The sequence below is a fragment of the Neopsephotus bourkii genome, unplaced genomic scaffold, assembly GCF_033783945.1.
Source record: "Neopsephotus bourkii isolate Nb327-2 ecotype Australia unplaced genomic scaffold, CSIRO-AGI_Nbou_v1 NB_1052, whole genome shotgun sequence".
NCBI lineage: Eukaryota > Metazoa > Chordata > Aves > Psittaciformes > Psittacidae > Neopsephotus > Neopsephotus bourkii.
Genome location: NW_026901541.1, coordinates 888687 through 903773, shown reverse-complemented (window position 1 = coordinate 903773; position 15087 = coordinate 888687). Strand labels below are relative to the sequence as shown.

The window sequence follows — 15087 nt, the reverse complement described above, 5'->3', positions numbered from 1 at the left end:
TAAAGGAAGGACCCAGACTGTTCATATTTTTGTGGGCCCTTGTAAGCTGTCCTTACCCCCTGGGGAAGAGACAAACATTTCATGCCTGGTGGTGTCAAAAAGGAGGTCTGGCAGGTTGAGTATGTATCAGCCCACACCTCCTCTGAAGGGCGATAATTTTAAGTATAGGAAGGTCCATGTCCTCTGTTTAACTTGATGGCCCTGATCTATAGCATTACATTAATTTAAATGAGCCAGTAGTTGGCTTTGTTACTGACTTTTTTCAGGAATGGGAGATTAGGCACAAGCCACTTATGGCTTGGGATGGTATATCCATGGCATGTTTCTTCAACGGTGGGAGGACTGTTTTCAAGGAGGAACGAAACTTCTGAATATGTTGTTACTCATTTAAGACTACAAGGAGCATGGGTTGAGTTCACCAGTCTCAGAGAAAACAACTGTCTTAGGTTGAGTAGGTTACTCTTAAGGTACGGGGGTATCTAAATGTGCTCAGCTTGTGTTGTGTAGGCTGTTGGTGGGTATGGGTGATGTGCATTTTTGTTACCCAAGAGGGCTTTCCAGAGCACAAGGTTTTAATGAAGTAGAGTATTTCTTTGCAGTGCAGTATGTCTATGTGAACATTGTAGGCCCTGAGCATTGAAGGCCTTAGCATAGGCTTTGATGCATTAATTACTTCAGCATTTGTCATTCTCAAATATAGAATTTCTGTTAGTGTGTATGGGGAGACATTGAAAACATCAAAGTAGTTTTATGGTGTGTTTCTTGGAGCAGTCATTGATTATTGCTAGTGTGGGGTTCTGTGAGCTCTGGACCTTTGTCCTGCTGGCCATTTGTGAGCTCTGAAAGACTTTGGAGTTTCTTCATCTTTGCTCTACTGAGGCTTTCTTTAGTTCCTGGGAAACTGGACATTCTTTCAGTTGCTGGAACAAGGTGATACTTTTTCTGTAACAGCAGTAGTGTTGTGATAGCCTTAATTTTCAACTTCACTGCCAAACGTCAGGTCAAAAATACAACCAACTTGCAGGTTGGACTGGAGCTGCCCTGTGAAATTCCTGAGGGGACTATAAGGAAACCGGCTTTCCAAACGAAACATGAAAATACGAGGTTTTGGAACTTCAGCATGTTCAGCCTTTCTGACATATCCGTTGAAATTCCCAGGATTTATCATTATGGAATATTTTGCTACCTTCTGTTACAAGGAATTAGTGCTAACCTTCCTAAAGCTGTTTCTTTATTGCAGTCTTTGAGTGAATAAATGTTAGCTTTAGCTTTTCAGATTAATGAGGTTTAATAAAGATGCCTTACTAGGGGCACCTTAGATATCATGTTTGCAGAACAGGTGAACCAAGTGCTTCCTGCCATCTGCTTGTGCTTGCGTCTTCGACTTTGTATCATGGGGGGCGGGGGGAGGGGAAATGTGGGATTTAGAGCTCATCTGGACAGCTTTGGGTGATGCAATGCATATCAGGTATTTCACTCTTGGGATTGTGTATTGCGTGTTGGTAGTTAGAGGTGGGTCTTGCGTTACTCAATTCATTCACTTAATTTCATAATGCTTTATGCTCTTTGCTTCCTGTTTGTATTTCTCCTGCTACTTGCAGCTATTAGAAGGTATCCAATTTCTCTGGTTCTTTTCCTAATTCCTTGAACAGCCCGTTCCAGTTTATATGATGGCAGGTGAAAAGGGCTGTGCTATTCAAATTACTGGGTGCTGTGGGAGAGGCATGGGAGTCATTCTGTGATTCTCCCTGGGAGGTGCAAGCTGTTGAAACCTGGGAATGGTTAGACCTGGGTATAAATCCAGAGGGATAAGTGAAAGGGTGAGGGTGTAATAGCCATAATGGAAAGATTAAGACACATTCCAGCAGAAGGAGGTGTTGTTAGTGGTCTCAGTCACTCATTTCCTTGAAATAACGTGTTCTCGCTATTGTGAATTAGAAGAGGGAAGGAAAATCAATATGCTTTTCCGAGCTATAAAGAGGCCTCTTGAACTACTAGTGTGGCAATAATTGGAGGCTGGAGTTGGGTGGAGCTCAACACTCCTCCCTCATGAAGCAGCAGAGCAGCTTGGTCATCTGAATTGTGGTGATGGCCCCAGGGCTGACAGCAGGATTATTACAGCATTGTTCTTGCTTTCTAGAGAGCTTACCTCATTCTTCTTTACAAGTTTCAAAGATGATCAAATCACTTTTTCTTACATGGTACCAGGCAGTGCCAAACCTGCTAGAGCTGGTCCTTGCTGCTGCTGTGTTCCTGGTGGAGCCTGCTGCTAGAACCAAACTGAAAAGGGGGGAGATGTCAGTCTGTGTGGAACTGTTCAGAAGGCTTTTTAGGATTGAGATGATGAGTTTTCTAAATCGGGGCAGTGAAACTGCTGTAGTTCCACTTTGGTTACTTAGGCAGGATTTTGTCATTGTGTTCATAGTTATTTGTTGCTTTGTGCATAATAGACTGAAAAGGAGCAGAATTGATGGGATATCCTTAAAGGTTGGGGTTGTTTTTTTTTTTTTTTTTTTTTTTTTTTTGTGTTGGTGGTGATTGCTTTTGGTTTTGTTTCTTTTTTGAGCTGCCAATGCACTTACAGTTATGTTGTCTCAAAAAGAAAACCTTGGAGGTGGCCGTAATTGAAAGTGTCCACATTAAATTTTTGGTTATGAGGGATCTATAAAGAACTCTTCTGCAGAGTAATCACTAGTAACTTAATATTTTTGTTGTTAGGTGGCTTGGTCATAGGTATCTTCATAAAATGGAAGTGTATTTGGTATGCAGAATATCTGAGAGAAGCTAAGGCCTAAAATTCTGCTGGCCTTTCTGTACAGGATCCAGAGCCTTAACCTGTCCTTTTGTCAGCAGTTCAAAGAAGAATGAAAAGAAGCAAATACAAAATACCTGAGTGATAGTCCTTTATATATGCTGCCAACAGTAAAGGGAAGAGATAAAACTACGTGTCTTTTTGGTTCGTCACTGGGAAACTGAGCACACAGTCGCTGTTTTTGTCAGAGGTGGTACTTGTAGTTCGTCTGAAGTGCTGTTGCTGTGCCCAGATCCCATGAAGAGCTATATTATGAATAGGGGTCTAGGTTGAGGGAGTTGGGCTTCTTTAATTGGTTGAAAAGGAGGCCAAGGGTCCATACAGCAGCTTTTTACAGCTACTAGAGGGTGGTTATGAAGTTTACAGGGCCAGACTCTACTTAGTAGTGCCAGATGGCAGCAAGAGACAATGCCAGCAAATTGTTGCTTTGGAGATTCAGGTTGGGTTTTGGGGAAAATCTTCTTCCTAGGAAAGTAGTGCAGCACTGCAGCAGGTCATCCTGAGAAGCTAGTGTCTATCCTAAGAGCTTTTCGGGGCTCATCAAGGCCAAGCCACGACTGATCTGATATACTATTGGTGATAGTCTTGTTTTGAATCTGAAGTTTGACTAGGTAACCTCCAGAGGTTTCTTCCAAGGTTTCTAGGCTCAGATAACCTCCAGAATATAGAGTTCTATAGACAATTTTGAACTGAGCTGGCCAGCTACTGTTGATGCTTGTTGGTAAACTTAATTTAATGTCATAGACCTCAGTACATCTACTGTAGCTCATACAATAATGCTTTGATGACCAGTACCAAAATTGGTATTGTTGGCCTAAGTGTTTATGACCTGAGGGCCTGCAGGTTATTTTTGTCAACAGGTTGCTTTTGGTCTCACGCAGCCCAGAGGGAAGTGGCAGATGGTTAATACTGCCGCAAAAGGAAACCCCCTCTTTGTTGGGCTGCCAAAGATGGCTTCAGGGGATGAAGTCACCAAGAAGGCAGGTGGACTGAGTAAAATTTGCTTTATATTTTAAGGGCATAATACTAAATACTCCACAGCAAAAGGTCTGCATAACCTTCATATTGTGCTTTTCCTCTGCAGTCCCCTTTGCCTAGTACTGCATTTAAGGAAGCCAAAGACTTAGTTTGGTTATATTAATATGTATTAGTGCTTATGTTTTTCATTATTAGAGTTGTATGAAGGGAAATAACTAAATGAATGGCTTTGTCAATTTTATAATGCTTTTTGTGTGGGGAGGGGAGGAGGCAGAGGAAGAGGAGAGTCAGAGAAAAGTACAGAAGAATGTTAGAAAGCTGGATGCTGCTTGCTTAAGAACTTTTTTCCTGCAAATAAAATTTTCTGTTTTATCTTTGCACCATTAGTGAATGAAGTCCTCTATGTGTTTTGATTTTTGAGGCATTTTTTTCTGATATGTACTTAATTTCTGAGGTGGCAGGATTATATCTTGATATGTGCTGCTTGAAACATGCTGTTGGCAGAGATCAGGCTTTTGGATGCCATTTTATCCCACACTTAGTGCTTATGTTAGAGGACCTTGGTGTTTGCTCTTCGTTACTCTCATTTGCTTATTTTTCCTGCATGAAAACTGTTCTTCTTTCTTCCTGTGTATACAGCTACTTATTTTTTTGGTTTCTGTTACATGACATTGGCAAAAAAGAAAGTTCATGGATCATGTATATAATATTATGTATCTGGGTAATTGGGCAAAGATCCACCTGCACTGTTTAAAAACATTATACAAATAAAAGCATTCCTGGCACTTCACAGTAACTGGAGAGTGAACCGAAACAAAATGATGTCTTTTGAGGTGAAAATGGAAATTTGGTGCAAAACTCCTAACTGTTTGAATGCATGTAAGTGATGTTTAAGGAAAAGCTTGCCTATGTGAACACAAACTCATACGCTTCACAAAACAGAGCTCCCTGCAAACCAAAAGACTAGCTGCTTGCCAGCAGTTCATTTGGCATAGCTTTCTCCTACCTATCATCTATACTTCACAGAAAGAAATAAAACCCTGTACTTACATACTCTAGGCCTTCCCTCCTTGCCAAAGAAATGCTTTGTTAATTGTATGGAGTCCTCTGCTCTTACATGTGCAGGTTATTAATTGCTCTAAAAGGGTGAGGAATTGCATCCTGCTCCTGCTGATTTTAAAAAACAAAAATTATCCAATTGGCTCTCATTTTCTGCGAAGTCTCCTGGAGCCTATTTGCTCTGCTTACAGTAGAGATTGCTTGCTGATTTTGCTGCATGCCCCTGAGCATCTACCGTACAGACTTGGGCTGTTAAGTGGCAGCTTGCAGGGAAACGGGAGCTAGCATCACCTGTTAAATAGCAATGGGGTGTTTTACACCTGTATGTGTGCAAAACCAACAGGATAATTTTAATGAGTTAGACTGCCTTGATTTATTTTTGTGCTAATTGAAGATGGGAAAAATTCAAAATGTAGCTTAGTTTCAGTGGCGTAATTTTTCTTTTGGGTTTATAATGGAGTAATGAAACAGAACTTTTGGATTCAAAGGGTAACTAGAGTCCTCGTTACATCACTGAAGGTATATTATTTGCAGCTGTTGCCTGAATTATATGCAGGATCTCAGATGCATTAGAGGCTGCTAACTGAAGCTTCATAGGAGATAAAAAAAAAGCCACCTTGTTTTACCTGCAGAAAATGTCATTAGAATATTTTTCTCATGTAGTTATGTGAAGTGTTATTTTTGATAATTTAGGAACTTTTTAGAGGACAAATCTTGCTTCCTGGTAGGTTGGAGGTTGGGAGAAGCTAGCAAATTCTCAGGATAAAGGGTAGTATTTAGTATATGCATCCTCCACCTATGCTCCCTGAAACACAAGAGGGTTTTCCTATGCCCACGTAATTGTGGCTGAGGCTAGTAGGGTCTCTGAAAAGGTGATTTATCAAATGGTTTCCTCCTGTTGTGGGTTTGAATAGGAGCCACTCCAAATCTGAGGCCAGAACAATGGCTATGGAGGAAATTAGTCATGGAGGGCTCTGAGGAGGAAGGAGCATGTTTTTATCAGCAGTGGAAGAACTTCCCAATACACAGGGGTCTACTAAAGATAATTCAGGCATTAGTGAATAGTGTCAGTTTGCACCTTCTCATTGTTTCCAAATGGGTATTAAAGACTAAAGGTCACAACACTGGCTTTCTTCTTAATTTGACACATTTGGAAAGTATTCTTCATAACCACGTACATTGAAAATAAATTTTTATGAAGGCTGAAACATTTGGTGTTTATTTCGGCTGGAGTGAGAGGCTTGGGAGTTTTCCATCAGATAATTCGCTGGTTATGGTAGATGCTGAACAATATAGGGCAACATGAACTCAGTTAGCAAAGAGGATTTATCCTGAATTTATGATGTATGTTCCTGGCTTAAATAGTGCTTGTGCTTTTACCCTATGATTCCTTGTGATCTTAAAACATCTATTCTGAGTAGGGTTCAGCAGTTAAGATAAAGGATTTTGGTTTGTATGTAACCCTTATACATTCTGCTGGAAGAGTTGGGAAGATCTATTCTGATATGTATCAATGAAATGGTTTACATTTTTGGACAGAGACAGATACCTATATATATGACATCTAAAATGACACTAAACAGTTTTATATCTGGACATCTGCATGGGGCTTGCAGATATAAGCCGAGACATAACAGTAGCCCAGTCTTCCCAGTAGTGGCCACTGGAGGTCAACAGGAATTCCCTAGGGCATCTAAGAAGGCACTAAATGTCCAGGTGCCAAAAATTTAAATGTTAATGGTTTAATACTTCTGTGATTTGGTATTTCAGATCAGCAAACTGCAGGCAGCTTTTTTCTTTTTTTTTTTTTTCCCCCAGCTGTCATGAAATAAAATAGGATCACTTTCCTGAAAAAAAAAAACAAACCAAACAACCCACCACTTTTGCGTAAGTGTTGTACGAGTAAGGCGATATAGGCTGTTTGGCAGTTTATTTTACCTAGCTTATTATTTTGCCAGTTTATATTACGTAGATTATATAGACAGAGTCAACAAGATATTGGTTGTTTTATCAATCTTCCTTCCCCACAGAAAAGCTCCCCTCCCAAACCAAAAAGAAAATCAGGAGGAGGAGCCCAGGCCAACTCCTCTTAGGTCAATTTGGTGTCAATCAGTTGTTCAGAGGAAGAAAGCGTGAGTGAGTGCAACACTGATGTTCAGTCAGGAAAAAAAACCTGGGACATGTTCAGCATAGCTTAGAGAACAAGCTTATGTAGCTTATATAGCAACATATCTGAAACGTGCTTATGCCAAGCTGATTTGCACCTAAGCTGCAACTGTACATTGTCAAAATACAGGTGTTCTTTAGCTGTATGTTAATGTCTTCAGTTATTTAAAATGAGTCTGAAAAGTGAAAGTGCTATCCAATGCATGCAACTTAAGGGTCTAAATTTTTGTGTTCCTAATTAAGCTTCTTACATGTTTAATGAAAGACATGATAGAAGTAGCCTAAGAGTGATCATCTCAGGTAACCAACAGAGAGACACATAGATGCTTTTAGGATATGATGGAATCTCTTAGAATAGCTACTTTGGGATAGGATGAATCACAGCCCACAAATGCCTATTTCTCTTCAGTGGCTATAAAGAGAGAGGGGGAGTAGAGTGACTCAGTGAGATGTGGTTGTTTATATTTGGTGAAATGTATTTCAAGCTAAGTGCATAAGGCTACCATCCAGAGGCAGCTCAGCTCTCCACGGCACCCAGGATACGTATCTCAAATGTTCAGCTATACAAAGCCTGGTTAGAGTGTACTGGCAGCTCTGCTCTGCCTGGTGCCTTCAGCACCCTTCCCAACTGGGACCACCCTGTGGGAAGGCATGGAGTATATGTACTTAGTTTTCATCCTGATGGGGAATTGGTGTTATCCCAAAATAAAGTCAGGATGCAGACTGCATGTGTATGTGAACCCATGTGTTTGGATCTCACAATTTAGACATGGCTTAAATTCCTTGTGCAACCAGCGGAAGGAGAGGGGATTTGGAAAGCCGCCAGAAGCCACCTTAATTTTGGTAAGGTTGAATCTTAACATGTAACTTGAATATGTGCTTGCTTCAGTGGTGTGTTTTCATATTTCAGCATATATGATGAAAATAGTCTGTTTTCATGTCTGTGCACAGTCAGTCTCCAGTTTTCCTTGGTTAGGGAGATGTTGGGATGTCTGGATGCTAGGAAGTTAAAACAGTTGAAATCCTGTACTTAAAGTTCTTCTGATAACGTGTCCTTTCGGTACAGCATACCTGCTTTCAGTTAGTAACTTGCATTTTGGCATTACTCTTTACTTTTGTAACTTAACAATGATTTCCACCATCGCTTCAGCCCTAATTGAGAGTGAGGTATTTTGCAAAGGCTGGCATCAGTGGTATTATGCATGAATAGGTCTAGATGCCTAGTTTTAAAATCTTGGCAGCCACCTATTCTTTTCTTTATGCTGTTGTTCAGACCATAACTACCAAAGCTGAATTTTGCTAGTAGCAGCAAAAGTTACTATGAGAGAAATCTACTAGTGACATAGAAAATAGTTTCAAAGTTCTGCTTGCCATTGCTGAACTTGCCAGAATGTTTCTGTTGCCATAGGTCATCTACACAAGGCTCAAAATCATATTTCTGCTATACTAAATGTCACATAAGTTGCTTGGTGCCTTCAATGTTAGTATTATAGATATCCCATGCTTCTTGCAAAACTCCCTTTAAATTGAGACATTTTGTTGTTTCTCGGATTAGACTTAATCACTGTAATTCAAGAGCTAAGAAGGAAAAAATGGCTGTGCAGGTTCTGTGTGTTCCAGTTCTCTTCCTCTTTATTACTTCCAAAATAGTCTACTTTTCTCCCAAAGTTTTATCAGAAAATTGTCTGTAATAGCCACCTTTAGCAGCATTTCCCCCTTGATTCATTTATTAAAGGACTATGTCAAGCAGAGCAGATGGCATTTTCTGAGTTGGGAATTTACCTTTATTTGTTATTCTTTGTTGTGCTTAACATCTGAATTCCTCAGCTCTCTCTCTAAGAGAATGTCATTTTGAAATTAAATATATAATATGATTACAGAAGTTGGCCTGAAAACTGAAATCCTGGCCTTTTTCTTTGTAACTGATGTGAAAAATGAATGGGCACATGGGCACATCTCACAGTACGGAGCAGGTGTTTTTGAAATCATTTTCTTCAGTCCATGAACTCATGCCTTATTTGTTGCACACGACTTGAGTGCCATTTTTGAGAAAGATTGTACATTTTCTATTGAGCTTTTTGATGGGGCCTGACTGAAGGGTTCACAAACGTGATGTGATTTATTTTCAGCATGCCCTATTGAGTTGAGTGGCTTCTGATCCTTTGGCAAGGGAGGAACTAAAAGGCAATAATCCACATGAGGAGCTGGGTGGGCTGCATGAGTGACAGTTTTGTGTTCAGAATTCAAGAATCCTAGGAATGATACCTGGGAACACCTCAACCCTGCCTGACTGCAATTGAAGCTCTGCAGTGGTTGAACACTGGTGTATGTGCTGTGAAGTGGTGGTGCTGAAATGTGGTTGTGCAGCCAGTGCTGAACCCTTGCCTATTGAGGGGTTATGTTGGCAACCTGTCATGGGTTTGTGTTGTTTGTGGTGCTTTTGTTGGGGGTTTTAGTGTTGTCTGGTTTTTATTTGGATTGTTTTTGAGGTAACCTGGAAGTTTCCTCCATCTCTAGAAGCAAACTAACGGATGACAAGAGCTCTTGGCTTCTGTTGCCGTATGAACATGGACGTTGTCCATGTGGAGGGTGGCTGGCTCCTGTTGACTGGTGGTGGCTGTGCTGCTTAATGCCCCCAGCTCCTTGTCAGGCTTGGGCACCATCATCTTCCTTGTTGTAGCCTTCTGCTCAAGCAGACCCAGGATTTCCAGACTCTGGTTCTTGTGTCTCTTCCTCCCTTTCCCTCTCATCGCTCTCTCTTCCTCTTCTGCTCAGCTTCATGTCCCGTTTTGGTCCACATGACCTTTCTCACACCCACTTTGCTGTGTGCTCTTGAGAGCTTGTCTCCTGCATGTCCATGGGGCACTAGCTGAAGGGTCATGAGAGCAACAGGCAAGGTTGTCTTCCTGCTGTCAGCTCCAATGTCTGGTCTCTGGCAGATGGGAGCAGCAGTTACAGGGGAAATCCTGCTAATCTCCTGTAACTTGAGCCCATTACATGCTCAGTCGCACTGTGGGGCTGGTGCTTTTCCAGCCACATACGGACGGGTGGCTGGAGGAGGCAGTGGATTCTTATTGCAGAACGTTTTCTGAGGTTTGCACTGTAGGTATCAGGAAAAGAATCAGAGCGATGGTGTGAGCAGGTTTTAAAGCTTTCTCAGTAGGAAAATATTTTCATAAGTGTAGCAAAACAACATAGCCTTGATTTAGCAACGGAAAACAACTGGAAAAGCAAGGGATCGGCACTCTGCTGAATTTCAGACTGCCCTGACATGGCCAGGGGAGCCAGAGCTCCCCGGTGAGTGAGTTACAAGAGTAGCAGAGCAACATGTTTTTGTCTTGGCTATCTGAGAAATGGGCAAACTGTGTTTTGGCAGAAAAGTAAATAAATCCTGCAGCAGATGCCCAGCATGGAAAATTTTTAACACAGGCAGCTCAAGACTGGCAAAGTCAAAAGGATGTGGAAAATACCAGCTGGTCATCTTAGTAATGGATGGTATTACCACCCCTGTCCTTGAGGTCTTTCAGGACCCATCAGAATCAATTATTTGGGGTTTTGGTTGGGTTTTATATCTATACACACACACACACACATATAGATATATATATATATGTATATGGGCCAGAATAGAGCAGAGTGGAGGGGGTGATTGAGCAGGGAGTAAGGGCTGGCTGGTAGGAGCACATTTCAGCTGTGCTAGGGAGAGAAGGTTTTTAACAAACTGGTGGGAGATGGTGGAGCCCAAAGGAGAGTTTTTGCTTGTGGCATACAGGCATAATAGATTTTTGGGAAGCCGTGTTTATAATATGCAAAACAGCCCATAGGAAACAATGGGGCCTTGGGACAGAGCTGCCAGTGAATGAGAGCTTTGTTTTCCTCTTGTCTATTCATATTTCTAAACTTTTAGTGGCATTTTAAACACATTTTACGCTTTTTTTTTTTTTGTGGGTTTTGTTTGTTTTGTTTTATTTTTACTGTAATGGCTTAAGTTGCATAAATGCTGTCTGAAGTAGCATTGTACTGCAGTCGTTACCCTTGTCTGGGCAAAGATTGACTTTCAGCTTAACCTGCTTTTTGATACTTTTCTAATTTGCAACTCTCTCAATAATCCTTGCCTGCTTGTTCTCCTCTTTGAGAAAACTTCAGCAAAATCTGTGGGGAGAACTGCCTGGCAGCAGACCTTGAGTACCAAGCATATCAAGGTGCCTACAGTTTGACTTGAAATTGCAATTGGTATATAGTCCTCATGCTAGAGCCTTGATACAAATGAGTATTAGTGGTAAGCTAACCACCCGAACCGCAGTTTAGATGCTGCTGATGTGATTTGTCTGCCAAGCATATTAAAACACCATTGTAGAGATTATGTTTTTGTCGAGAAGCATCCCATACCTGCAGTCCCTAACAACGAGTCTCGAATATTCGGAAAGACATTATGCATGTGTTGCTTTTAAATGCAAAATACTGCTCGTAAGATTATGCAGCATTAAAATATTGCTGCCTGAATTGGAGTGTGTTTTGGCTACGTGTTAAAAATAAGAGCTAGTTTGTTTGGTTTATGGTGCACTGCTCACCTCTACAAGCAGAATGGCATCCCTGCAGTTCCGCAGTTCTGGAAACCTTGTTTGTGCATGCGTTTACAATTAGCAAAGCTTTGAAAATCCTTGTATAAGAAGACATGGTGTAGCTGCTGTTGCAGTGGAGGGGAGGGGAGTTGTTTGCTTTTGCTGCGTGTTATTTCATGGAGGTATCGCTTTACCTCACTGGTAAAACTCCTTCCCTGCGTGAGGGAAATTCCTGGTTCATCAGTATGGATGCATTGTTTTTACACATTGGAAGTGCTGTGTTGCTGTGTCAATCATCCCGTTAGGATTGGTTTGAGAGCACAGGGCTGACGAAGCTGGGTGTGATTGGCTGCCATATGCTGGGAGGGCTCTGGGAGAAGGAAGGGCTGCAGTCTTTCAGCAACAGAGTTTAGGCTGTGTCTTTGCTTCATCATCTGAGGAAAAATCCCCAGATAAGGCACAAGGCTTTCTGAGTGGGGGTGGAAGGGGAAAATTACAGGCTGCTTATCGTTTCATTTGAGAATGACTTGCCATGAGGTGATGGGAAAGATACGGCTGTTTGTTTATATCAGATGTTCCTGTTCCCGTTGGAAATGTGCCGAATAGACAGGGCTAAACAAGGTAGGAGGATCGCTGTCTTTTATTGAATGTTTGAAGAGTTTGCTGCAGTATGCTGCATCCTGTCTGTGTTGCTTGGGGGAGTCAGGGAAATGATGTTTCTCCGGTGAATATATTCTGTTTGTGTCCAGTAAGTGGATTTTATGGTAACTTGGTTTCAAAGGGAATTAATTTCCAACATAAATAGCTCTTGTCAGAAATAGAATGTGAGTATACGCATATTAATGCAAGTAAAAAAAGAAATAGGTCAGTGTGTTTCAGAAGTGCTGTTACCCTAATTGGATATCTAGCTGGGTTGTTGTCTGGTGGTGCTTCCTAGCTTTCAGAAAGAGAAGGAGTCAACCTGGAAATCCGTGAAGTTTATAGCAGCTATGTTTGAAGATTTAGGTGAATTAGACTGGCTGAGCTATGTAATTCCCTGTCGGAGGCTTTAACTGAAGCCAGGACTCCTTGTCTTAGACTTGTAGGAGCCATACAGTGAGATTACAATATTTTGCCCTGTTATAAAAAGTGTGAGCATTTTTAACTGCACTGTGATTCCTTGTGCTCTTGAAGGCAAGCTGGGAGAGTTTTTTGTATTGTAGTTTATTTGAGCATTTCCCCTGCCCTTTCCAGGTCTTTGTCTTGGCAGCAAAAGAGAACCTGTACATGAAAACAAGGTTAATAATATGTGCTGCAATTATCTGATCATTATACATTTTTAATGAGAGAACACACAGCTAGCAGTATAACTTAATGAGCAGGCTGGCTTTTAGAGCAATGATTTCACTGTGCTGAGGCACATCAACTTTCTTGTGGAGGAGGAGCCTCAGAAAGGAATGGAGAAGATTTATGTAAAATGCTGTGGAGAGAAGGAAAAGGGTTATTTGGACAAAAATATGCAAAATTCTGGAAGACTAGAGCAGTTGTTACTTGTTAGATGGGAAGCAAGCTTTACCGTCATATTGCGGAGGGATCTGAGAACCATTGCCTCATCCTGTGATGTGCTGAAGCCCCATCAACTTTTAGACTGCTCAGTACTTTCAGGATCCCACCCAATTACTGGCCTGAATTAGTTTGCTGTCTTCAATTATGTTATAGCAGCAATGTTTTATATAGAGTATATAATGTAGGGGGTTTAATTTTTTTTCCCTTCAAATAAACAGCAAAAAATGTTATCAATGTATTTCTCCCGTAATAGCCATGAACACTGCATATAGACATTTGTATTCAAATAGGATGTCAGTAGAAAAATCAAGTGGAAGACTAAAGATCAATTTCTTAAAGAAGAAATTAGAGAAAAGTACTTCTTACTGCCTAGGAAAGCTTTCAGTGGTTGGGGGGAGTTTTAAGGTGGCTTTTTTTTTTCACCTATTTTAGGAACAAGTTGCACTAGTTTTAGAAGTATTGCATTAAATAGGCCCTTCTAGACCAACTGTCTACCCCTGCCCTCCCTTTTCCAAAGAGAAGGGCAGGACATGGGCCCAAAATTCCTGATGTCACCTTTGGGCTCCTCGCAGCTGACTCTGCTTCAGAGGAGGTTGATTTAACTTCTCTGTGCCCTGGCTAAATACTTGAAGACCTGCAGTTAGGTTGTTGACATATCTTCAGTTCCTGAACCAGATATTTTTAAACCCTGTACTCTTCTAGGTAAAGTCAATTTTGTGTCTTCTGAGAATTTCGAAGTGGGGTAACGTGTCAGGCTATAGAGCATTACTATTATTAAAAATCCACAGGGTATCGATATGTATGTTTGTCTGTCTGCACTGATGTTTAAATGGGCTGTTTGTGTGCAGAGCGTGTTAGGCAAGCAAGGCAAAGATTGGTAATTAGAAGCAAGTCAAATAATCTTTTTCAAGCTATAAAATGTGAGCTGAATTTTTAATTTTTTCAAGTAAAACCATTTTCATGCAGAGCTTTTGGAGAAAACTTTTCAGTCTTGTGTTTTGAGACTCTCAGATAATTAAAGTGGCTGATTTTTGTACCTTGGAGATTGCAGTGTTTACAATTATCCTTATTATGCCTGACTGCCAAAGTGAAATTTGCATTCATCACTTAATCAAACAGTTTGATACAAGCTATTGACAATCGAAGCATTTTAAAAAATGTTTCTTGCTCAAGGTGTATTTATACTACTACTTTATACATACAGGTAAGTGGGCTTTCATCTTGGGGGGGCAGAGGTGGCAGTAAATATTCTGCAATTACATTTTTATGTAAATAATAGCTAATAGAAGTATTTTGGACCAGATTTTGGTACCTCTTTTCATTTAGTAGTATCTTCTCTACTTAATTGCTCTGTGGATTTCATCAGAGCTATTAGTGTGATAACATCTTGCTGTATGCAGTCTGTTTTCAAGGAATAATTGCTGCTTAGAATTAGTTTCTTCATTTTCCTAAGGTAGGATTTTCTAATAAGTTACAGGTCCTGAAGTACAGTGTTTGATTATAGAGTGCTTATAAAGTCAAATCAAATTCTTCATTTGTAAGCCTACATTTTATAGAAATCTAAGATAATTGTGTGGTGCTGAGAAAAATAGCTCTTAATGTTATGTAGGATTTCAGGCACTCGAGTCTAGTAACTCATCTCTGATGTGAATGAATGTTCTTCTCTGTTGCTCACAAGTATGTCTGGAATAACCTGTACTGTGTTTATTTGTAAAAAGCTCTGTAAAATGTTCAGGTTTTATAGTACTAAGAGATGAGAAAAAGACTTTAGTGTTCAAATGAAATTCTTCATTAATGATTGCACATATGGTTTTAATTTCCTAAATCATTAGTTAGACACATTGCTAGGATTTAAATTTCACATAATAGCTACTCATGATACCTTGTTCTCCAAAGTTACTAAAAATTTTCTGACTTTAAGGAATTATTTTGCTTTTCTTTCAGGGAAGAAATTTATTTTTTTTT

General features: G+C 40.5%; 1 protein-coding gene across 1 annotated transcript in view; it reads left to right on the top strand.

Moving 5' to 3' along the window:
- Nucleotides 1–11941: 11941 nt before the first annotated feature.
- MBNL2 (muscleblind like splicing regulator 2) overlaps nucleotides 11942–15087 on the top strand; it is a 96336-nt gene continuing 93190 nt past the window's right edge. The window contains exon 1 of the mRNA XM_061361106.1: nucleotides 11942–12198. The gene's annotated coding sequence lies outside the window, so the exon portion shown is untranslated. The remainder of the gene's footprint in view (nucleotides 12199–15087) is intronic.